This window comes from Lissotriton helveticus, chromosome 7 (assembly GCF_964261635.1).
Source record: "Lissotriton helveticus chromosome 7, aLisHel1.1, whole genome shotgun sequence".
Taxonomy (NCBI): Eukaryota; Metazoa; Chordata; class Amphibia; order Caudata; family Salamandridae; genus Lissotriton; species Lissotriton helveticus.
In genome coordinates this window covers 649,290,115-649,312,972 of record NC_136068.1, presented here as the reverse complement: position 1 = coordinate 649,312,972, position 22,858 = coordinate 649,290,115, and positions in this window count along the sequence as shown.

The following is a 22,858-nucleotide window of genomic DNA, read 5'->3' as shown; positions in this document are numbered from 1 at the left end:
TCTTTTCCCAATTTGAAATGTGTTGGACTTTGCCTTTTTTGCATGGTTATACCCTAACATTGTGCTGCTTCCTCCTATTTTGTTCCTGACCTGTTGGTGTTGGTTTTAGGAGCCTGAGCACTTTACCACTACTAATTAGTGCTAAAGTGCATATGCTCTCTGTGTAAATTATGAACTTCATTGGTTATCCATGATTGACATATTTGACTTACTGGTGAGTCCCTAGTAAAGTGCACTAAGTGTGCCAGGGCTGGTAAATCAAATACTACTAGTTGGCCTGCAGCACTGATTGTGCCACCCACATGAGTAGCTCTGAAAACGTAACTCAGACCTGCCGCTGCAGTGTCTGTGCGCAGTTGTTAACTGCCATGTCGACTTGGCAAGTGCACCCACTTGCCAGGCCCTAACCTTCCCTTTTCTTACATGTTAATCACCCTAAGGTAGGCACAATGTACCTCTGTGGGAAGAGTGCAGTGTATGTGAAAGGTAGAACATTTACTGATGTAGTTAACAAGACCTGATAGTGAAATCCTGCCAATTTTGTTTTAACTATTGAAAAGCTATCTTGCTCCAAAGGACACAATGGGGAATGATTTGAAACATTTAACAAGCATATGTTTCCCATAGGGATAGTATTGAAAAATAAAGTTTAGGCTCTCTGAACTCAGAAATTAATACCACATATTTTACTAAAGATGTTTTATAAATTGGGTGTTTGAAAATGCCACTTCTAGAAAGTAGTTTTTTTCTTTCTTGTTTAACCATTCTGTGTGCCTCTGCCTATTTGTGTATTGACTGTTTGGTTTTGGAGGGACAGGGGCTGGGGAGGTGCGTCTCTCTGACAGCCACCAGGGGGTTGATGTGGGCCCTGCCTTTCCTGAATGAGTCAGGTCTCGGCTGAATAGACCATTGGCTGCAATCAGATTAGGGGAGTAGTTCTCACTAGCACCTGAAAAGGCCCGGTCTGCATTTAGAGTGGTGGGAGGAGATTTCCCTTGCACCTGAATAGGGCCTGTCTGCCTTACACAATGGTGTCTCCACCTCCTGCTGGGCAGCTGCACCAGAGAGGACAGAAATGGTTTGGACAGGGCTCAGAGACCCTTGCACAAGGAGAACAAAGACATTTTGGGGTATAAGTATTAGACCTAAAACTCATGAACTTTAGACTACTAAAATGAACATATTTATCAATTAATCATTTAATAAAAATTATTTACCAATTATATTTTAATTCATTACCAATTAAAAATTAATTAACAATTAATTCAAAATAAATACCAATAAATTAATTAAAATATTTAATTCATTATAATTAAATTACTTCCCACCCTATTCCCCTATAAACCCTCAACCCGATACAGAAAATAAATTAATACAATTAACATAATTATCAGTTAATCAATCAATTAAAATTAATTACCAATTATATTTTAATTTATTAACAATTAATTCAAAATGAATACCAATAAATAAATTAAAATTTTTAAATAATTACATTTAAATTACTTCCCAGCCTATTCCCCTAAAAACCCACATCCCGATACAGAAAATAAATTAATAAAATTAACATAATTTTCAGTTAATCCATTAATAAAAATAAATGACCAATTATATTTTAATTAATTACCAATTAAAAATTAATTAACAATGAATTCAAAATAAATACCAATAAATAAATTAAAATATTCAATTAATTTTATTTAAATGACTTCCCACCCTATTCCCCTATAAACCCACAAGCCGCTCCAGAATTGTATTATGCAAGAATTAAATACCATAAAATTAATTAATTAAAATAAATTATAAAATAAAAATACACTTTTAAGACATATACTGACATAAAAAACACTTACATATTATTAAAAAATAAATATTAACTTACTTACCTAAAATTCGATATTTTTGTTGTCTATATTCTGTCCATCGATATTTTTGTTGTCTATGTTCTGTCCATTCTATATTTTGTCCATTCTATATTTTGGATTCGATATTACTGCTATTCTATTCGATATTTTTGTAGTCTATATTCTGTCCGTTCGATATTTTGGCCATTCTATATTTTTAACTCAATATTTTGCCCATTTATATTTTTTACTCGATATTATGAATGTATACCCAGTGAGAGTACCTGCCGTTCAGTCTGTGGCACCTGGCCATCTTCAATGCTTACACACAGCTTTTTGAAAACCTTAAAGCATCTTGAAAGACCCTTTTCCTAAAAAATATGACCTGATTTAAACAAACTTCCTTCTCTTTTTTCAACTTCTCTCGAGTTTCCTTACCTAACAAATTTGAAAATGTAGAGATGTTTGCATCAACCAGTGTCTACTGGATAGCACAGCTTGGTGGGTTACCAACTTACCTGTTGGCTGCATAGACATTTGTGTAAACCTTCGCATTTTTAAAGATCGTTTTACCTAGATATTCCAAGGTAGTCTGAAAAGATGTTTGATTTAGATATTAAATGCACAATCAATTGCATAGTGTGGTATACTGCTTTAGATTGGAAACACTTTAAAACAAATGGTGAGCAAGAGAGAGTGCTTGGTAGCCTAGCCCTGTACTCCAGAAAGGTAGGCACATGCTGTACATAGGCCCTGTTGGGCTCCACTCACTCATTCTTGGACATGAACAGACCCACTCTAGAAGCCGGAGCCATGCTCCAAAGAAGAGAACCGGCAGCCTTGGAGCCACCTGCCACTGTAGGCAGGAAGCACATCTTGTTGGCCTGGTGCTAAGTAGTGTGCTTTTTCTATGGTGAGGAAGCAAAAGCCACACAATTGATGGACGGAATGCAGAACAAATCAAAACATTCAACCCCAGTCGATCGATTAGGATCGACTATATTGTTCAGCCATGAAATTTTTGTTGACTGCATTTATTGAGAAATTATGTTAACAATGGTTTTTTTTTAAAGAACCTTTATTGTTGTAGCAACGAAATACAAACATGGGCCTACAACCAATCCGGTCAGCCGCTATTCAAATCAGGAAAATAGCAATGAAGTGTAAAAACATACAGTGGTCCGGAGACCGAGGGCTGATAAGCATCCAGGATATGACGTTCATTTAAATTACCATGCAAGAATGAGGATCTAAGAAGGTTCAGTTTACAATAATGAAAAATACATTGAAAATCAGTGCCGTACAATCATACACTCCCCTACTATAGCTAACTAAAAGCAAAAAGTATCGCCAGTGATGTACATATATTTGAAGTGATGGGGCATAAGAGTCAGGATAGCTGTAAAAAACACATAACATTCATGGCGAACTAGCCCCACCCCTCAAGGCGAAACACACTATGGGAAACATGGAAGACGACGACATCGAAAAAGGAAAAGGTCAAAAGGCCATAGAAACAAAGACCGAACAAAGTAACAAACCCCTCCCCCAACCCCCAACCCTGCACCCCTGCAGAAGGCTACGGCCTACCCCCCCCCCCCCAGCAGCGTGCCTGTCGCCCTAAATAAGAGACCCCAAATACAGGGAAGAAAAAGGGAAAAAGAAGAAGACAAAATGTAGGAGAAGGGCCCTCAATCCGGCCATCCTGCCCCTCCCACCACCGCGTTCAAAAATCGTCTGAACAGCAATGGTATAAGAAGTATAAATAACAGCAATCACTTATAACGCAATCAATTACATCCCCGCTAAGTGCCCCTTAAATCACCGTCAACCATCTATGAGTCCCTCCATGTCCCAAGTGGATTCACCCCTGGCCTCTTCTGTCAATAGTGCCAACGTATAACCATCCCTCAAACAGGATACAAAGTAGCACAAAGGGTCCGAATGTACGGGGAGGATCAGGCAGTATCGTCGCTCCATAGGATTCCAGCCACCAAAACCCCGCTGATGATGTATGGCGGAAGTCTGACTGCGGCAATATCAACACCGCCAAAAGTCTTAAGTCCGAACACAGTCCCGCCAGCCATGGAAAAGGAATCACACGATGCGAGAAACGCCGAAACCCCGCCGGGGCCGCCCATACCATGGATCGATGCTGTTCCCTCACTCGCCGATCAGAAAAAGGCCCCGAGGAGACAATCACATGTGCAACAGGTTTATCCACAGCAATCTCATGAACCAAGTCTATCCGCGTCTCCACGAATGCAGACTCATCCGGGGAACTCGTCAATGAATCAGAGGGAGACACATCGGCGCCTCCTTGAGAGTGATCCATGCCGTTACAGAATGGTGGGACAACAATGGCGGCCATCCTTTTCCCCAATTCTCGGGCCTCCCGGATCAGGGTAGTCTGCAGGGTTGTTAGTGCAGCCAGTATATCTCTGGACGTGGGTGTTTTCTCGTGGTGCCAAACCCCAGGACTCCCTTGTACAACGGTTTCTCTGCCCGGATGAGGGGTGCGCAAGAGGGTGTCATCCGCCATTTTAGTCGTTCCTGCCTCCTCCTTCTTCATTCACAGAGGGATCTCAATAGTCGGGGCAGGCATCGCAAAGGAGGGTCACCAATAGGCTAAACAAGCTCCCTGCTGCTCCCCGGGAGCCACCCACCGGTTCCCTGGGGGGCTGTTAATATGACCGGGTATCACACCGAAGGGGAACTGGGTATCATGGATTCTCTCCGGCCCAGCTATACCGCACCTCCCGCAGGGCAATCCACTATTTGGAGTGGGTTGGTATCATCGCTTTTGACCCGCAGGTCTCAGGTTCCCTCCGACCGGCTTCCCATCGCAACCAGAGGCCGCTGTTGTTGCAGTCACGGCCAGGCACTCTCCTCAATCGAGATCCCGGTCTCAGCACCTCGAAGGCCGCCAAACAGTCGGGGACATTTCTTCGGGTCTACCGCACGGTGAAGCCTCAGAAGCAAATGGTAAATGAATGATTTCCTTCACCTACTTAGATAAGCAAACACTTCTCAGGATAATTGCCAGGATATATGTGCGGGGTGAGAGGGCTCACGGAGCCGAGCGTTTATGCAGCCATCCCGATCGCCATCTTGGCTCCTCCCCCTATGTTAACAATGTTGACAATTTTAAAATATTGTATTTTTGTCTACTTTCCTGATTCGAGCTTAAGAGGACTTGGCCTTGAGGCTAACATCTCTGTACTTCCAACGTTTTTGTGAGGGTTCTTTGAGGTGTGTGTGTTTATTATGGTGACTTTTCAGCGTTCAAGACAGATGCAAAGATGATGCTACTGTGCGCGTTTGTGAGTGGAAACAACGTTCTGATGTGCCTCAAGCCGGCAATATGTACCCATAAATCACATGCCCAACAATTGCGTCTGGGTTGTGTTATTTTTCTTACACAAAACCAACGCAGAGTGTTCAGGTGGGAATTACAATAGTATTGGATAGTAACTCAATGTATCTCAAACTTGTGCAATATGCTATTGTGCATTACTTTGCCTCAGGGGCATTGCATGGGTGGTGTATGTGAGATCCAATGTACCCACTTAATTGGTTTTGCTACAAAGCCCTAACTACAAAGATTTGTAGACAGAGTTTTGTGCCAAAATCCCGTGCCTCATCAAGGCAGGCACAATAAGGAGACATGTTTTAATTTCACCTTGGTTTTCCCACTTCTCATTTGTGCTGCATTGTGCAATACACATAAAACGGGGGTAAAGCCTTAAAGCACAGGTTTTATACTGGATGGGACTACTTCCAGTACAAAACCAGAGTTTTGTCAAATTCAGAATCCCTTGCACTATGGCCCACGGATGGCTTGATTGATGCATGCCTGCCTAAAGTGCAAAGAGAGAGCAGAATGGTGACACATCTTAGTAGCTGTTATGCTATTCTGCTCTCTTACTTTCACACAATGTAATTCAGGGCAACAGTTTTACTGGCTCCCCTGCATTGTTTGACTTCATAAATGTAGGCTTTCATCTCCAAAGAGGGGGGTGAAGTCATTGAAGTTAAGTCTCTGTGCCAGAGACAAATGCGACTGTCTGTTTATAAGGGATGGAGAGAGAAGGATAGTGTTAGAAATTGGGTTTCTGGTTGGCAGAGGTATGTACCCTGTCCAAGCAGAAACCATAATCCTAGTCAGCGTAAGAGTAGTACACAAGAAGTTCACCTGTGCTCACCCTCTGGTAGCTTGGCACAGAGTAGTCAGGCTGAACTAAAAAGTCAATGTGTAAAGTATTTGTGCACACACACACACACACACACACAAAGTGAAAACACCACAAAAGTACTCCACACCAGTTTTGAAAATTATCCAATAATTATCTTAGTAAATCAAGACAAAAACAATAAAATCTAATATACACAAATTGAGTTATGAATTCTGCAAGATTAAATCAAAAAATAGTGCTTAGAAATCAATACCTCCAACTAGGGCAATCTGGTGCCATTTCACCCAGGCACATCCAAAAGTTTAGTCTGACTACGATGGAGCGTGAGCAGGATACAGGAGTCACACAGGCCTTGGATGCATTGAAGCTCAGGACAATGCATTGAGCATAGGAGGTGATGTGTTGCTGTCAAAGGCAATGCGTTGTTTCCAAATTTAGGTAACCTCCTGATATATCTATGTCAAGAAGCACTGTGCATCTGGCATATGCCTGAATGTCCAACCACGGGGCGTGTCAGGGTCTAAGGACAGTGTGTTGCAGACATCGGCTATGCAGTGTCTGGGGCCCGGGCAGCAGCAGTGATGCGTCAGTGCTCTGTTGGCAAAGTTGAGGCTGGACTGTAAGTTGTGGTCATTGCATTGCACACTCAGCAAGCGTTATCAGCAGCACCAGTGCAAGCAGTAGCGATGTGTCAGAATAGGGAGGGAATGCCTGGCCAGTCAATGCTTCGGCGTCAATACGTTGCTTTCTTAAGCAGCAGCACCAACCACTCACTTCCAAAGGCCCAGGACTGGATTTGGCACCGCTTGGCAGAGCAGGACTGACACAGCTGAGAAACCCAGGTGCTGGTAGACAGATGCAGATGAAGTATTTGATATTTCTGGGACTTTAGAAACAAGAGGCAAGCCCAGCAAGCCCTTGGAGAACATTTAGAGTTGCAGGATGTTGAGTGTCAAGCCCAGTTCTCTCACTCCCAGGCAAGAAGCAGCAGGCAGCAGCCCAACACCAACACAGCAAGACAAACAGCAAAGTAGTAGTCCAACTTGGGAGCCCATCTGCTTTTTTTCCTGGCAGAATGTCCTCAGTTCCAGAAGTGCTCTGAGTATATGGTGTCAGAGGTCCAGTAGTTATACCCATTTAGCCTTTGGATTTGGAAGACTTCAAAGAAACGTCTTTGTAGTGCACAAGACCCTGCCCTTCCCTTACTCCAGACTCCCTACAGAGGGGTATGCAACCCTCTGTGTGAGGACAGGCACAGTCCTCTTCAGGTGCAAGTGTCAGCTCCTCCCTCTCTCGCTTGTTCAGAAAGACCAATCAGTCTGGTGATGGGTCATCAGGATGTGAGCGACACACCTCAGCTCCCTTTGTGTGTGGCTGTCTAGAGGGGATGCACAAAGCCAAGCTGTCATCAAACCCAGTTGTGTAGTCCAGAGACAGGCAGAAGGCCTAAAGTAAGAAATTCCAACTTTCTAAAAGTAGCATTTTCCGACCTGCAATTTAAAAAACCAAAGTAACTAAAAGATATGTTTTCAAATTGCGAGCCTTAAGACACTAAACTTACACTTCCTGTCTTTTCCCAATTTGAAATGTGTTGGACTTTGCCTTTTTTGCATGGTTATACCCTAACATTGTGCTGCTTCCTCCTATTTTGTTCCTGACCTGTTGGTGTTGGTTTTAGGAGCCTGAGCACTTTACCACTACTAATTAGTGCTAAAGTGCATATGCTCTCTGTGTAAATTATGAACTTCATTGGTTATCCATGATTGACATATTTGACTTACTGGTGAGTCCCTAGTAAAGTGCACTAAGTGTGCCAGGGCTGGTAAATCAAATACTACTAGTTGGCCTGCAGCACTGATTGTGCCACCCACATGAGTAGCTCTGAAAACGTAACTCAGACCTGCCGCTGCAGTGTCTGTGCGCAGTTGTTAACTGCCATGTCGACTTGGCAAGTGCACCCACTTGCCAGGCCCTAACCTTCCCTTTTCTTACATGTTAATCACCCTAAGGTAGGCACAATGTACCTCTGTGGGAAGAGTGCAGTGTATGTGAAAGGTAGAACATTTACTGATGTGTATAACAAGACCTGATAGTGAAATCCTGCCAATTTTGTTTTAACTATTGAAAAGCTATCTTGCTCCAAAGGACACAATGGGGAATGATTTGAAACATTTAACAAGCATATGTTTCCCATAGGGATAGTATTGAAAAATAAAGTTTAGGCTCTCTGAACTCAGAAATTAATACCACATATTTTACTAAAGATGTTTTATAAATTGGGTGTTTGAAAATGCCACTTCTAGAAAGTAGTTTTTTTCTTTCTTGTTTAACCATTCTGTGTGCCTCTGCCTATTTGTGTATTGACTGTTTGGTTTTGGAGGGACAGGGGCTGGGGAGGTGCGTCTCTCTGACAGCCACCAGGGGGTTGATGTGGGCCCTGCCTTTCCTGAATGAGTCAGGTCTCGGCTGAATAGACCATTGGCTGCAATCAGATTAGGGGAGTAGTTCTCACTAGCACCTGAAAAGGCCCGGTCTGCATTTAGAGTGGTGGGAGGAGATTTCCCTTGCACCTGAATAGGGCCTGTCTGCCTTACACAATGGTGTCTCCACCTCCTGCTGGGCAGCTGCACCAGAGAGGACAGAAATGGTTTGGACAGGGCTCAGAGACCCTTGCACAAGGAGAACAAAGACATTTTGGGGTATAAGTATTAGACCTAAAACTCATGAACTTTAGACTACTTTTGGAATCAAGAGGAAACTTTGCCAAGGAGAAGACCTGGAGAAACTGAGGAGAAGTACTGCCTTTGCTGTGTGTCTGGGGTTGGCCTACTGTTGCTATTTATGCCAAGGAAAGGAGAAGCTTTGCGTGTGCTGTGTCTCCTGCTTCAGGAAAGTCTCCAAGGGCTTGAGTAGAGCTTGCCTCCTGTTTCGAAGTCTCGGGAACACAAAGACTTCACCCCAGCTCCCCAGAACATACTTTCTGGGAGTTCTGACCTGCCAGAAGTGTGTGTGGCTGTGTGTGGCCTCTGGAAGTTGTTTCTGTTACTGGGAGCTGGAAAGCAACACAACAACAAGAAAATCAATGCATCGATCTTCTTGCGATAGATTTTCTGACGCAACGCCATGGTGCGAGGACAATTTCCATGCTCCGCAATGCCGCTGCAAGAATCGATGCATTGAGGGATTGCAGCAGAAGAAATCGATGCAGCACCGCTCAACACCAACGCATCGTTTGCTGACGCAGGCCAGATTTTCCACACATTGTCCCTGTGTGGCAAGTTTTCCCCAACGCATCACCCGCAGATTGGAGTCGTCTCAGAATCAATGTACCGCTACCCCTTACAGACCGGACCCGACTCACCACTCCCCTGTGTCCAGCGGAACTGCCTCATCACATCCACGAAGGTCTCAGGAATCAAGACATCTCTTTGTTTTTCAGTACTTCTTATCTCTGCTGCTCTTTGGCTCGGTACATTTGTTGCAACAACAGGTACTTTGCAAGAAATCAGGCATCTATAGTTTTCTTTGGAATTATTTGCTAAAACCTTTTGAAATTCATTTTTCTTAATACTTGTATGTTGGATTTTTGTCATTTTGCTCTTGTTAACGTTTAGATAAAGATAATTTATCTTTCTAAACCAGTGTGGTGTCCATTTGTGGTGATATCACTGTGTTACTGTGAGTGTTGGTACAACTACTTTACACATTGCCTTTGGGATAAGCCAGTCTGCTCCTGCCAAGCTACCAAGGAGGTCAGCTGGGGTTATCTAGCAAGTGTGTCCCCCTTACCCTGACCAGAAGCAAGGGTCCCTATTTGGACAAAGGTACCTACCTCTGCCAAGTAGAGACCCCCATTTCTAACACAATTACACTAGTAAAATGTTACAAGGCAGCTCCAATATTAACCTATGCAGAGATAGGCCTTGCAGCACTGAAATACAAATGTAGGTGTATTTCACTAAGAGGACATGTAAAACTGAAAAGTATAGGGCCCACCTTTTAAGTACACTGCACCCTGCCCATGGGATGTCCAGGACCTACTCTAGGGGTGTTCTGTGTGCAATAAAAAGGAAGGTTTAGGTCTGACAACCCAAAATGGAAGTTTAAAACTGCACACACAGGCTCTGCAGTTGCAGGCCTGAGCCATGTTTAAAGGGCTGCTAATGTGGGTGGCACAATCAGTGCTGCAGGCTCACTAGTAACATTTGATTTACAGGCCCTGTGCACATGTAGTGCACTGTACCAAGAGCTTATCAGTAAACCAAATATGGCAATCATGGAAAGACCAAATGGCATTTCATTTTTGACACAGAACATACATAATTTAACACTGGTGAGCAGTGAAAATGTGCACAGAGTCCTAAAGCCAGCAAAAGTGAAGTTAGGCTGACAGTCAAAACAGGAGGTCCAAAAGCAAAAAGTCTGGGGAAACCATGCCAAAAGATGCCAGGTCCAACCGAAAGCGAGAGAGAGAAACATTCTGAAGTTTAGATGTGTGGCAAAGGATTGTATTGCAGACAAGGGTGTATGACACACCCTGTGAAAAGAAGAGGATCCGTTGGGTGGCAGGGTGTATATAAATATAAGGGAATATCTTCTACATTTAAGTATGCTTGTGTCAGTCTTTTCAGCCTAAGGGTGATCTTCACCATACCTTTTTGCCTCCTCCTCTCCTGTTTTGCTGACTTTGGGTTTTTTTGGGCCTTAAGACTCTGGGCACTTTATCACAGCTAACCAAGTGCTTGTGCTCACTACCTAAACATGGTACAATTAACACCTGATTGGGATATTTAGTTTGCCTATAACTCCCTGGTAAAGTGGTATATCAGATATTCAAGACTGCAATTTAAGTGCTACTAGGGGGTCTGCAACACATATAATGTCACCCGCTCAAGAAGACCTTAAAAACATGTCTCATGCCTTCCTTTGCAGTCTTTGTGAAGTTTTGAACTGCCAATTCGATTAGGCAAAATAAACCTTTTGCCCAAGCACAGCCCTCCCTTTTCAGTACATAAAAGTCAACTCTAGAGAAGACTGTAAGCAGCCAATAGGGCAATGTGCATTGTATTTAAACTGTTGGACATGTACCTTTATGTTTTACATTTTTAGGTACTGAAAAGTAAATTAATTAACTTTTCAGGACCATACGGCCTACCTCTCCCATAGTATAATATTGGTATACCTTATTACATTTAATGAGTGTTAACTTTTGTTTGGGAGCAAATAGAAATGTCTTGTTTGGTGTCTAGGCAATTGCCATTTTATATCCTAATCAATGGTAACGTCAGATTTTAAGTCACACGTCTGAAAAATATACTTTTAGAAAGTTGGCATTTTCTTGTACTAACCATTTGGGACATGCATTGAGGTTCCTGGGTCACATGACTAGGTGCATTGGCAGTTGGCCTTGTGTCTTTCTCCCAGACCGTCACACAAAAGTGTTGGCAGGATGGGCCACCTTGAAAGGATCAGTGGGGCGGAGCTGTGTACAGCCCCACTTCTACTTCAAAGCAGCTGCATCAGCCCACTTACACGGAACTGCACTCTAGCCTCTTGTGCCCGCATACATCCTGGGACCAGGGCAGGGAGGAAGAAAATGTCAACACTATCTGTGGGGGAAAACTCTAAAAGTTTCTTCCACTTCAAAGATGGCATCAGGTTTAATATTTGGACTCTCAGAACACCCACTCTTTAGTTCTCTTCTGGGCAAGCCAAGAACTGGCAGAGGAATGCTCTGGTGCCTGTAGCCTACAGTGAACTTGAACTTCAGAGCAGTCCCCTGCTGCACCAAGAGGACTGCCCAGCTGCCTGACACCTGCCCTGTGCTCTGGAAGGACTGCTCTGCTTCTTGAGACCTACATTTCTGCTTGAAGCAAGGACCGACCACCAGAGTGATTCCAAGGGCTATTTGGCTGGCCTCCTGTTCAGAGGCTCAGGAACAGAAAAGGCTTCAACTATCTTGAACACACACCAGGTCCCAGCCAGAGTGAGATCTTACCCTCCTAGATGTGCCCTGCCAGTCCTGGACCCTTGGAAGGGGTGCTAAAGGTGACCAGATAGGTCAAATCAAAACATTTGGGTCTTGAACAAATTTCAATCACAAAGTGTTCTAAGAACCAGGAAGAGACCGAAACCTACCTGCTTCAAAGTTCTCTCAAGGTGCATTGCTCGTCGGCCTGATTTTGCACTAGCTCCTATGTATGTTCTTCTCCACAGCAAAATAAGCTTTGATTTTAGGCATTATTTTTCACTTTAAAATGTGAAAGTTCCTAACTCTGTTTCTACTAATTAGATGTGTGTCATTTTGGTCTCAAAAAATGTAATAAGTTTTACTCTATTATTCGAAATTAGAATGGAATTATTTTGTGTTGTCTTTTCACATTCATTGCTGATTAAGTACTACATAAATATTTTACAAATTGCCTCTAAGTTAAGCCTGGCAGCTTTTGTGCCAAGATGGTGGATTCTCTGAATCTACATTTCATAGCTATTACACCAACATGAAGCACCAACAGACATTTTATAAAGTTAAAACCCTGTATGCATTGTTGGTCTTGGCCCTTTTTGCAGGGTCGTCCTTGAACTTTTTGCCTTCCTCCTAGTCATTTTTCTGACATGGTATTGGTGGTTTTAGGACTCTGGGCACTTTATCACTGCTGTCCAGTGTAAAGTGTGTGTGCTCTATATGGTATACATGGTAAGATTGGTCTACACCTGTTTGGCTTATTTAGTTTAACTGTCAGTCCCTTGTAAAGTGGTATCCCAGATACCCAGGGCCAGTAAATTGAATGCTACTGGTGTGCTTGTGGTGATACTTGCACCACCCACAAAAGTTGCGTTTCAAACCTGTCTCAGGCCTCTGCCTTTGCAGGGCACGTGCGCACAGTTTACTGCTGCTGTGACTTGGCACATAAAGTTGGTGCCACCTCTGTAACCGCCCCTTTTACTTCATGTCAGTCACTTCTAAGGTAGGCCCTAGCTAGCCCTACGGGCAGGGTGCATTGTAGGTAAAAGGTGGGACAAGTACCTTATTGGTGTGACATGTCCTGGTAGTGACAAACCGCCATTTTGGTTTCTCACCACTGTGACCTGTCCTCTCATAAGAATGCATTAAGGATTTCCTGATATGTGAGTCAGTGGTAATTCCTGACATGAGAGGGGCAACGTGGTCGAGTTTGGTCTCTTTGGAATAGTAATAATAAATGTTGTAAAATGGTGTGTGCAGATTTATTATCACTATTTTAGAAATGCCACTTTTAGAAGTTGGCATTTCTGTGTTCTATGTGTCTTTGTGCCTGCCTGATGTGTATTGCATGCTTGGCTCTGGAGTGGCAGGGGCTGGTGGAGTGTGTGGCTCTAGAGGGGCAGGGTGAGTCAGCGCAAGCTGAATAGGCAGATCTGCATTTGGAGTAGTGGATGAAGTAGCTCTTGTCCCTGAATAGGACTGTTCCTGCCTAATTCAATGCTGGCTCCGCACCTCTGTGGTGTGTCTGGGGCCAGAGCTTAATCTAACTAAGGAGGGTGTGAGGACTGTATAGAAAGTACTTCAGTACCCCCCCCCCCCCTCGAACCAGTAGGGACTGGTTCCCCAAGCCCTGTGCACGGGCAGAACAAAGACAAAGCCTGATATAAATATTGGGGTTGTGACCCCATGTCTGTGTGCTTTTTGGTGCTGAGTTGTTGCTGCAGGGCTTCTGGGCCAGGAGGAACAGCCGTGGGACCCAGCTGCTGTTTCCTGGGGTCCCTACCTGCTGGCCTGCCTGTGTCCAGCTCCGCCTTCTAAACTTGGGTCCTAGAGCTTCGTGAGCGCTGCGTTCTTTTATGGTCCATGGGAGCCTGGGGATAGGGCTCCAACTTACAGGCTGGGGAGTCGCTGTTGCACCATGGCGGAAGAACCAGGAAGCCAGGCGGCTGTTGCCTGGCTGTGGGCGGGGCTCTCATGGTGGTGAGGAGAGCCTGCGTGCTTCTACGAGGAGTGTCTCTTACTTTGCTTGCCGGGTGCCTGACAAGCACTGCTTAGTTGGCTTTCCTTTTTTTGGGAAATCCATGAATGTGCCTGGTTAGAGGTGGGGCTCCCGATCTGCAAGGGAGAACCCCGTGGGTGTACCAGACGCAGATTGAGCCTTGCAGGCTCACCGGAGCAACCAGAGGAGGACCTGCTCGATGATGAGAGACCGGACCTCCAGGAAGAGGTGCCGGCGAACGGGCCATGTGGCTGTGACTCACCCAGAAGAAGCAACGTGTCTTGAGAGCCTGATAGGGAGGTGAGTTCCCCAGGGAAGAGCTGGCAGGAGACCAGTCCCTTATTATTTTTGCCAAGAAGGAGACAGCCGCACCACTGGAAATCCGGCGGCCGCCTTGAGGGCTATCCCTTAGGTTTGGAGGGGCGGAGGGAGATTGAGTGAGGTCGTAGGTGCAGAGAGAGCACCAAGGATATCCCTGCAACTGACCCCTTCTGAGTGCAGCTGCACCACATGGTTGCGGGTAGCTGCATGATTTTGAGAAACCTGGACCATTTGATTTGGTGGCATCCAGGGCAAGCCCAGGAACTGAGCCCCCGGGACCATGTGAATTGGCCGGATGCTCCTCTATGTGCCCAGGTTGGGCAGGAGGCAATGAGTTGATGGTTGCACCCTATTAAGGGTGGTGGCAGTGCGCTGTTGGTATGATGGACTGCCTAATACTTTTTCTTAATGACTGCACTACAGCTGATTATGTTGCATGCATAAAAGGCTATTCTATGCAATGCCATGATTCGATGCCTAATATGGTTTCTGCCTATTGTGATTATGCATACTGTGTTTATGCCCAATGTTGATGCGTAAGGTGTTATTGCCACTAATTACGGGTGGTTTTGATTTCCCTAATAGTGAGATCTACTGGTTCTGGCAGTGGCCTGATTGGCCCTGTCATGTATATAATCCCCTGTAAAATATTGCCTGGTGCCAGATGGCACAGAGTACGTTTGTGATTTTGTTCTAATGTGTTCATGGATAATACAAAGGCTATTTTTTTATTTAACCTTCTGTGGACTTTCTTTTGTGGTGTGTCTAGTGTGTCGTTGCTATGTGTGTGTGTTGCACAAACGCTTTATATTGCCTGTAGGATAAGTCTGACTGCTCATGCCAAGCTACCAAGGGGATGAGCTGGGGTTATCTTCAGTGTGTAACTCCCTTGCCCTAACTAGAGTGATAGTTTCTGCATGGCTTAGGCTCATGCCCTAACCAACCAGAAATCCCATTTCTAACAGGCATATATAAAAAATATGAGTTACGTTGGGAAAATGATTTAGAACCACTTCAATATTCATGTGAATTGGGGCAGAGAAAAAAGGTTCCTCGATAGGCATACCCTTAACGTTCACAAAAATTCACAAATGTATTTGTGAGTCTTTGCCCATCTTGGAAATGGTCACATATTTAATGTAGCAATGTGTAATAGTTTCCAGGGTGGGAAGGGGTTCGGGACACCACCACAAATGTGGGGTGTAGGGTAGGGAGATCTTTACACAAGAATACAATATTTACTTTGTGAAGGAAATAAAGTGTAAATGCACACATGTTTCAATTCTGTACAAACACATTACTACACTGTGTATATTATTATAGAAACATGCCTTTGATGCAGATGTATGTCACTACAACGCATATTTTTACAACGCATACCTTTACAACGCATTTTTTACAACGCAACATCCATCACAACGCATTCCTTTGCAACGCATGCCATTACAACGAAAATTTAAAAACTACATTTACAACGTATTCCATTACAATGCATACTACCTTTACAACGCATACCATTACAACGCATTACATTACATTGCATGTTTGGTAAGTATTGGATAGTGTAGGGGTAAAATGTACTATTCTAACTCCAGGGGGTGCAACAGTAGGGTAAGTGTTGGATAGTGTAGGGGTAAAAATCACTATTCTAACTCCTGGGGGTGCAACAGTAGGGTAAGTGTTGGATGGTAATGTTATGCGTTGTAATGGTATGCGTTGTAATGACTGCGTTGTAAAGACATGCGTTGTAGTGGTGTGCGTTGTAGTGTCATGCGTTGTAATGGTTGCGTTGTAATGACATGCGTTGTAATGGATGTTGCGTTGTAAAAGTTTCATTGTAATGGTAGTGCGTTGTAAAAGTTGCATTGTAAACGTTGTTTCCCTTTGATGCTCTTCCTAACTGTGATGTGGTATGGGTCAATAAGCCTATTTTATTGAAACGCTTTTCTAACTCACAAAGTAGGTCTAGTGCTTACCAAAAGCCATTTTGTAGGTTTGAACCATGCGAGTTTGCGAATTGCAGGGTTAGGACCGCAAAAAAGCTTCGTACATTCGACTCTTTGATTTCGAAAATGTGCCCTGCAAATTGTCAGACACCTCTACAGTAGGGACCTTAAACTCCTGAGCTCTCTTGGTAGGTGGCCTTCATACTCTCATAAAGTCACAATAAAAAAGCAAGGTCCTTATAAAGAATGCGGCGGTCCTGGGACGTCCATACTTGTGGTGGCGGTCTGACCACTTTCAGTGCTGTGAGTCCACCCGCTCTATTAAGAGTGTGGCAGTTGGACTGCCACAGGAACGCCTCCACTGCCAGGATCCTGCAGTGGTGGCAGTGCGGTTTGGAGGGCAAATGTGTGACAAATTACAACCTGTCTTTCCACAAAGCATTTCATGGAAATGAGTTTGCCATGAAATGCTTGATGACAAGTTATGGAAAAGGGCCCCCATCAGGGCCCAAGGGCAAATCTGCACATGCGGGTTGGAGCTGGGAGCACAAGATGGGCCCTCCCACAAGTCCATGCCCCTGCGTGCACTGTGTGGCATGAATGACTTGGTGCATGCCACACAGTGCACACAATGTGGCAGCGACCCCACAGTGCCAGCATGACTGCTGTCTATAATCCTCAGTCAAAATATCCCCCTGCTTTGGGATTGCCACACTGCTCACCCGCCCTAGATTCTTTTTAGAATCCAGCGGGTGCACCACGGACTTGATGGTACTCCTGTGTGCGCAGAAGTGTTGGTCCTACAGGAGGAACGCCAAACTCATTATAAGGTGCTAAATATCCACAAACCTGGTTAATAAAGGTATTAGCAAGTGCGAATAATTAAAAACACATTTTGACCTTGTATCTATCATAAAAAGGACAGGGGGTTTAAACCCACAATCTCATATTTAAAAATCTTCTCTATATGTTCTCATTGAAAATACCTCTACATCAGCATTTGAAATTTCTTATTATTACTATCTCACATGTAAGGGTGCATTATTTCATGTTCCTGAGAGCTAATTTAATTGATACTTATCATACTATTATGCAAACAGCTATTGTATGTAGCCATAGGACAAATAGTTTAACTGGCTATTTGCAGGGGAATTAACAGTCAAGAAAGAATACTTTGCTGCAAGCCAATGTCCATTGATTGATCTACTATTCTGACCATACATTCTGGTCATCTAACAACGTCAAAGACACTTCTAGCAAATATGTTATCGAGTCACAGTCTGGTCTTTTCTGATCATTATGGCTTTGACTCCCAGAAATGTGTTTCAAGGAGGACAGAATATAAAAGACTGTGCACATGGGCAGGATGATGGTTGATGATGTGATGGGTGCAGTTTATATTGGATATAATTGGGGAATGGTTTGAATGAGTCATCAAACAAAGGGGCGGGGGGGCGTGGTTTGGCGCGCAATGGGAGAAGACGTGCCTGGGTAGAGCTCCTGCTTGAGCTCCCCTAATTTCTCCGGCCAAATCTATCCTGTTTGGCTTGAAACTGCCAGTGGACCTGCCCACATCCCTGGACAACACCCAGGCCGAATTTTATCGAGATCGGCTGCGGGGCTCCGCACCGAGACTGGCGACGCCAACCTGGCCGGCCTGACCGCGACCCTGCTGGGGACGAGCTCAAGCGACGCCGAGGCTTCTCACGGGCTGCTAGGCCTCAAGCTGTGATCCACCGGAAACGGCCCGATCCCTAACGGGCGCGGACAACAGAGAACACCCCAGCGGTAGCCAAGGCATAATTATAGCCCCCACACGCCAGGCCCCGGAGAACAACGGCGGGGGCGACGGCGGACCGGCCGCGGCAGGAGTCAGACGGAGATCGGGGTTGGAGGAGGCGGGCCTGCGGGAACGCGGAGGAGCGAAGGCGGACTCCCGCCTCCCTCGGATGCGGTTTGGGCTGAGACACGAAGGCGGCGCTGGGGAGCGAGCGGAGCCTGCTTCCTTCTCCCCCTCCATAACTACGCGCTGCCACCCACCGCCATGCCCGACTCTGGAACCTGCGGCAACTAGAAGGGACACAGTGAGTACTCGGGTCGAGGCCCCGGCCCGGCCCCCCCCTCACCCCCCCACATAGAAGGAGCAGTGCACCGCATGCTGAGGGGGCACTGCCGGAGCGCGACTATGGAGGTATCCAACACCCCCACGCACTACCAGCAGCACCGCCCCGGGAGGCCCCATAACGGACCCATAATTGCCCTGGTAGGCCTCAGATAGCGACTGGGCACGGCGGACTCACTCAGACCCCAGACCAGCCTGGCATCCAGACCTAACACAGAGCATACCCACTACACCACAGGACCCTAGAGCTGAGGGGCAGCCACGTGGGTGCTGGGGAGGCGATTGGGACCCAGTGGCCTAGCGGAGCGGCGCGGGACGCCTAGGCACCTGAGCGGAAGCCTGCCAATAATCGGGCGAACCCCCACTTCTGGGCCGCGCCGAGGGACGGACGCACTGGCGACACTGGCGCCATGAACGACGCCCTGATTGTCTGAACTGTCCAACACGCTGCGGACGTGGCCTCGTCTGCCCCCCTGTGCCCATTTAGACAGACGCAAGCGCTGCCAGTGACACTGCCTGAGCGCACTGCTTGCCATATGTCTGGAGGGGTGATGACACGCACTGGAACGGGGAGTACATCGGTGAAGGGGAAGACGCCGAAGTTAACATCCAAGATGGACGCCGACCACGTGGCGTCGAAGCTGGACTCCGTACTGGCAGCAATGGAGAGGATGGAAGAGTCCCTCCAGCAGACGCGCACTTCCTTGGAAACTAGAATAGACAGTGTGGCGATTGACCTTACCCACCTCAGGGCGGATCACAAAAAACTGCAGGACCGCACCACAACGCTGGAGGGCACGGTGGCGACATTGGAACCGGAGGTGACCCATTCAGATAGACACATACAAGACCTCCTAAACCGGGTGGAATTCTTGGAGGACCGAGCGGAAGATGCAGAAGGGCGGGGGAGGAGGAATAACATCCGCTTGGTGGGCATTCCGGAGAAATGGGAAGGAATGGACCCCACGCAAAAGGTCGAGGACTGGCTACGAGAACTGCTGCCAGAAGACACGCTGTCGCCCCACTTTGTGGTGGAACGTGCCCACCGGGTGCCAACGAAACCCCTCTCTGCTGGCTCGAACCCCAGGCCTGTCATCCTCCGGGTCCTTAACTACAGAGACCGTGATGCAATCTTGCGGGAGGCCAGAAGGCTAGGCGAGATCAGAATCGACAATGCCACAGTCATGTTCTTTCCGGACTACACCGTGCAAGTGCAACGACAAAGGCACTCCTTCTTGGAAGTGAAGAGACGGCTACGACAGGCCGGACTCAAATACTCACTGCTCTTTCCGGCCAAACTACGGGTGGTGGCGAAAGATAGGACACACTTTTTCACGAACCCTGAAGAGGTTGAGGCCTGGCTCGATGAGAATATGCCGGACGTACCCAGGCGGGCACAAGGGACAGCTACCATGGACCGTGCACGGGGGGCGCGGCGACGCCGCCGGCGCGGGGCTCCTGCGCCTCCCCAGGTTCGTGAATCACAGGCTCACTCCCCGTCTGCACACGAGATGCTACAAGGACAGCAGGACGCTCTCCGTAGCGTTACGGAAATCAGCAACACCCCGGCTCCGTCGCCTGCCCCGAACAACAGCCCGGCGCCTCTTCCAAGCGATGATGAGGCAATTTATGGTCTGTCGGATTCCCAACGCACTGATGATCTTCCGGATGTCACTCCTCAGACTGCCGACCTATTTGGCTGACCTGGTCCGGGCGGCCACCTGCTCTCCTGCACTGATTCGAACATGACTATGCTGGTGCTCCATGGACCCTCCCCACACAGGTAGAGGCCTGCACAGCTATACGCTGATGGACCCTGATCACTTTGGACTTCAGCAAGGTACTGTGCTTACTATATACACACAGCCCAAAAGCCCACTACCCCGAAGTAGACACTTACTCTACACCATTACACATACCAGTAGTCATCACCTGGGCCATTCGGGTAAGCTGATCCCCTTCCGGGAGCCTCGCTCCCTCCACTTGAAAGCCTGAAAGAGACGACACCCTCGCACGATGGGGCAGGACCCAAGCATCTGCCAGGCAGCACTGGCCTCATCACCCCACCCGGGGGGGATGCCGCAAGCCCCATGGACTACTTTGTACTTTCTATTGTTGTAGCTTAAACCACAAGATACCCCCTAGAACTGTATAGTTTACGAGCTCACTTGAGCGTTTGGACGGCGACATGTTGTGCAGCCGACCTTTTGGCATTACAGGTTATGTGGCCATGTTGAGGCTATATATTCCCCCCCCTTTCCCTACCTTTCCGCACCACTGGAGATCAACACACTTTGTACTGCAACCTAGGAGCAACTATGTACAGGGGGCGGGCCCTAGAACCCAACGGGAAGCACTAATTGAGGGTCTGACTCATGGGAGGGCTGGGAGAGCCTACACATACGGAATCTATGGCTGAGACACGAATTTGCACCTGGAACGTCAGGGGAATGCACACACCGGCCAGGCGTTACCAGATTTACTCATACCTCAAACGACACAAGATAGGCATCGCTCTACTACAGGAAACACATTTAAACAAGACAGAGGCCCTAGTATTGCACCGCAAATGGCGCGGGCAACTTTATGCGACCACATACTCCTCCTACGCCCGTGGTGCACTGATATGGATACGACCCGGGACCCCCTGGGCAGTTACGGACACCACGATAGACCAAGAGGGCAGATTTGTTATGACACATGGCAGGCTAGATGGGCAGCAGGTAGTACTGACATCACTATATGCTCCTAACACTGACCAGGGAGACTTCCTAGCGCGCCTTTCCACAACAATGGCGGCCTGGCACGCGGCCCCGTGGCTACTAGGCGGCGACTACAACTGCACGCTTGACACTACATTGGACCGCTCCACTCCACCCCCCATGGGTGCTCCGACACGTGGCGCCACGAAGGCCCTACTGGACTGGGCAGAACACTGGGGTCTACATGATGCTTGGAGATCACACAACCCTGGGACACGGGTCTACTCATATTACTCTGGCGCACACGACTTGCATGTCCGCCTGGACAGATTCATGGTGTCCACTGAGCTTCTACCCCTTGTGACAGACACATTATACATGGGCCGCACGCACTCAGACCATAACCCACACATTCTATCCATGGCTTGGGACCGCCCGCGACCCCCCGTTCCCACCTGGCGATTACAGCCAGCGCTCCTGCTTGACGCGGCCTTCCGCGAATCCCTACTTACACGTACTTCCCAGTACTTTGATGATAACGCAGGCACGGCATCTACCCCCCAGGTGGAGTGGGATGCCTTTAAAGTGGTGATCCGGGGACACTGCCTGAGGACGCAGGGCCTAATGCGACAACAACTAGAGAGCGAATTGACCAGGCTGGAATTGGAGCTGCTTGCGAGAGAGGGGGAGGCCATAGACGGTGGCGCTGACTCGCTACAGGGGGCGCGCGCAGAACACGCGGGCCTACTGGAGCGACTTCGCGACATCAACTATGCTGCGCACTCGGCGAGGACACACCATCTGGGTGACAGACCTGGTAGGCTACTGGCCTAGCTGATCTCACAGGAGACCCGCTCGACCCCAGTGGCAGCTATACATGTAATGGGGACAGGCCTATTGTATTCGCAACGCCAGATTCATGAAGCGTTCACCGATCATTATGAAACTCTATACCGCTCCCGTCTAACACGCACACGCACAGACATTGTTGACTACCTCTCCCCTCTGCTCATGCCACAGCTAACAGCGGCACAACAGGACGAGCTGGGGGCCTCGCTTGAACCCGATGAACTGCGCGACGCGATCTTTAACCTATCTAACGGAAAATCCCCAGGCCCAGACGGGCTCCCGGCCGAATTTTATAAAGCAGGCTCAGATATGCTCATCCCGGAACTTCTGAAGATGTACGCTGCAGCGGCAGAGGATGCAGCATTACCCTTAACGCTAAATGAAGCTACCCTGATCTCCATCCCTAAGCCTGACAGAGACAGCACGCGGATGGGATCTTACCGCCCACTAGCGCTGTTAAACACGGACTATAAAATATTAGCCTCCACACTAGCCCGGAGACTGGCCCCCCATGTGCCCCGCCTGGTGCACCAAGACCAGAACAGCTTTGTCCCGACTCGCCACACCTACCATAATATCCGCCGCCTTTTCCTAATTCAAGAGTATGCTACCCGGGGAGGAGCCAAGATGGCGATCGGAACAGTCGCATAAACGCCTCGCTCCGAGATCCCTTCCTCCCCGCCACCTATCCTGTCTTTCATCCTGTTCGGGGTGTGCCGAATTTGGTTACCAAGAAAAAGCCTTCACTCACCGTCCTTTCCTGGGGCTCTGGCGTGCAGGGGTTTCTGCGTTCTGCCCTTGTTGACTTGCTGGCCTTCCCGGCCCTGACGCCGGGGCCTCGAGTGCTGCGCCTGCCCGGAGTTGTTCGGAGTGCCGGCGGTCCGGAACCGGTGGCGAGACCCGATGGTGGGAGC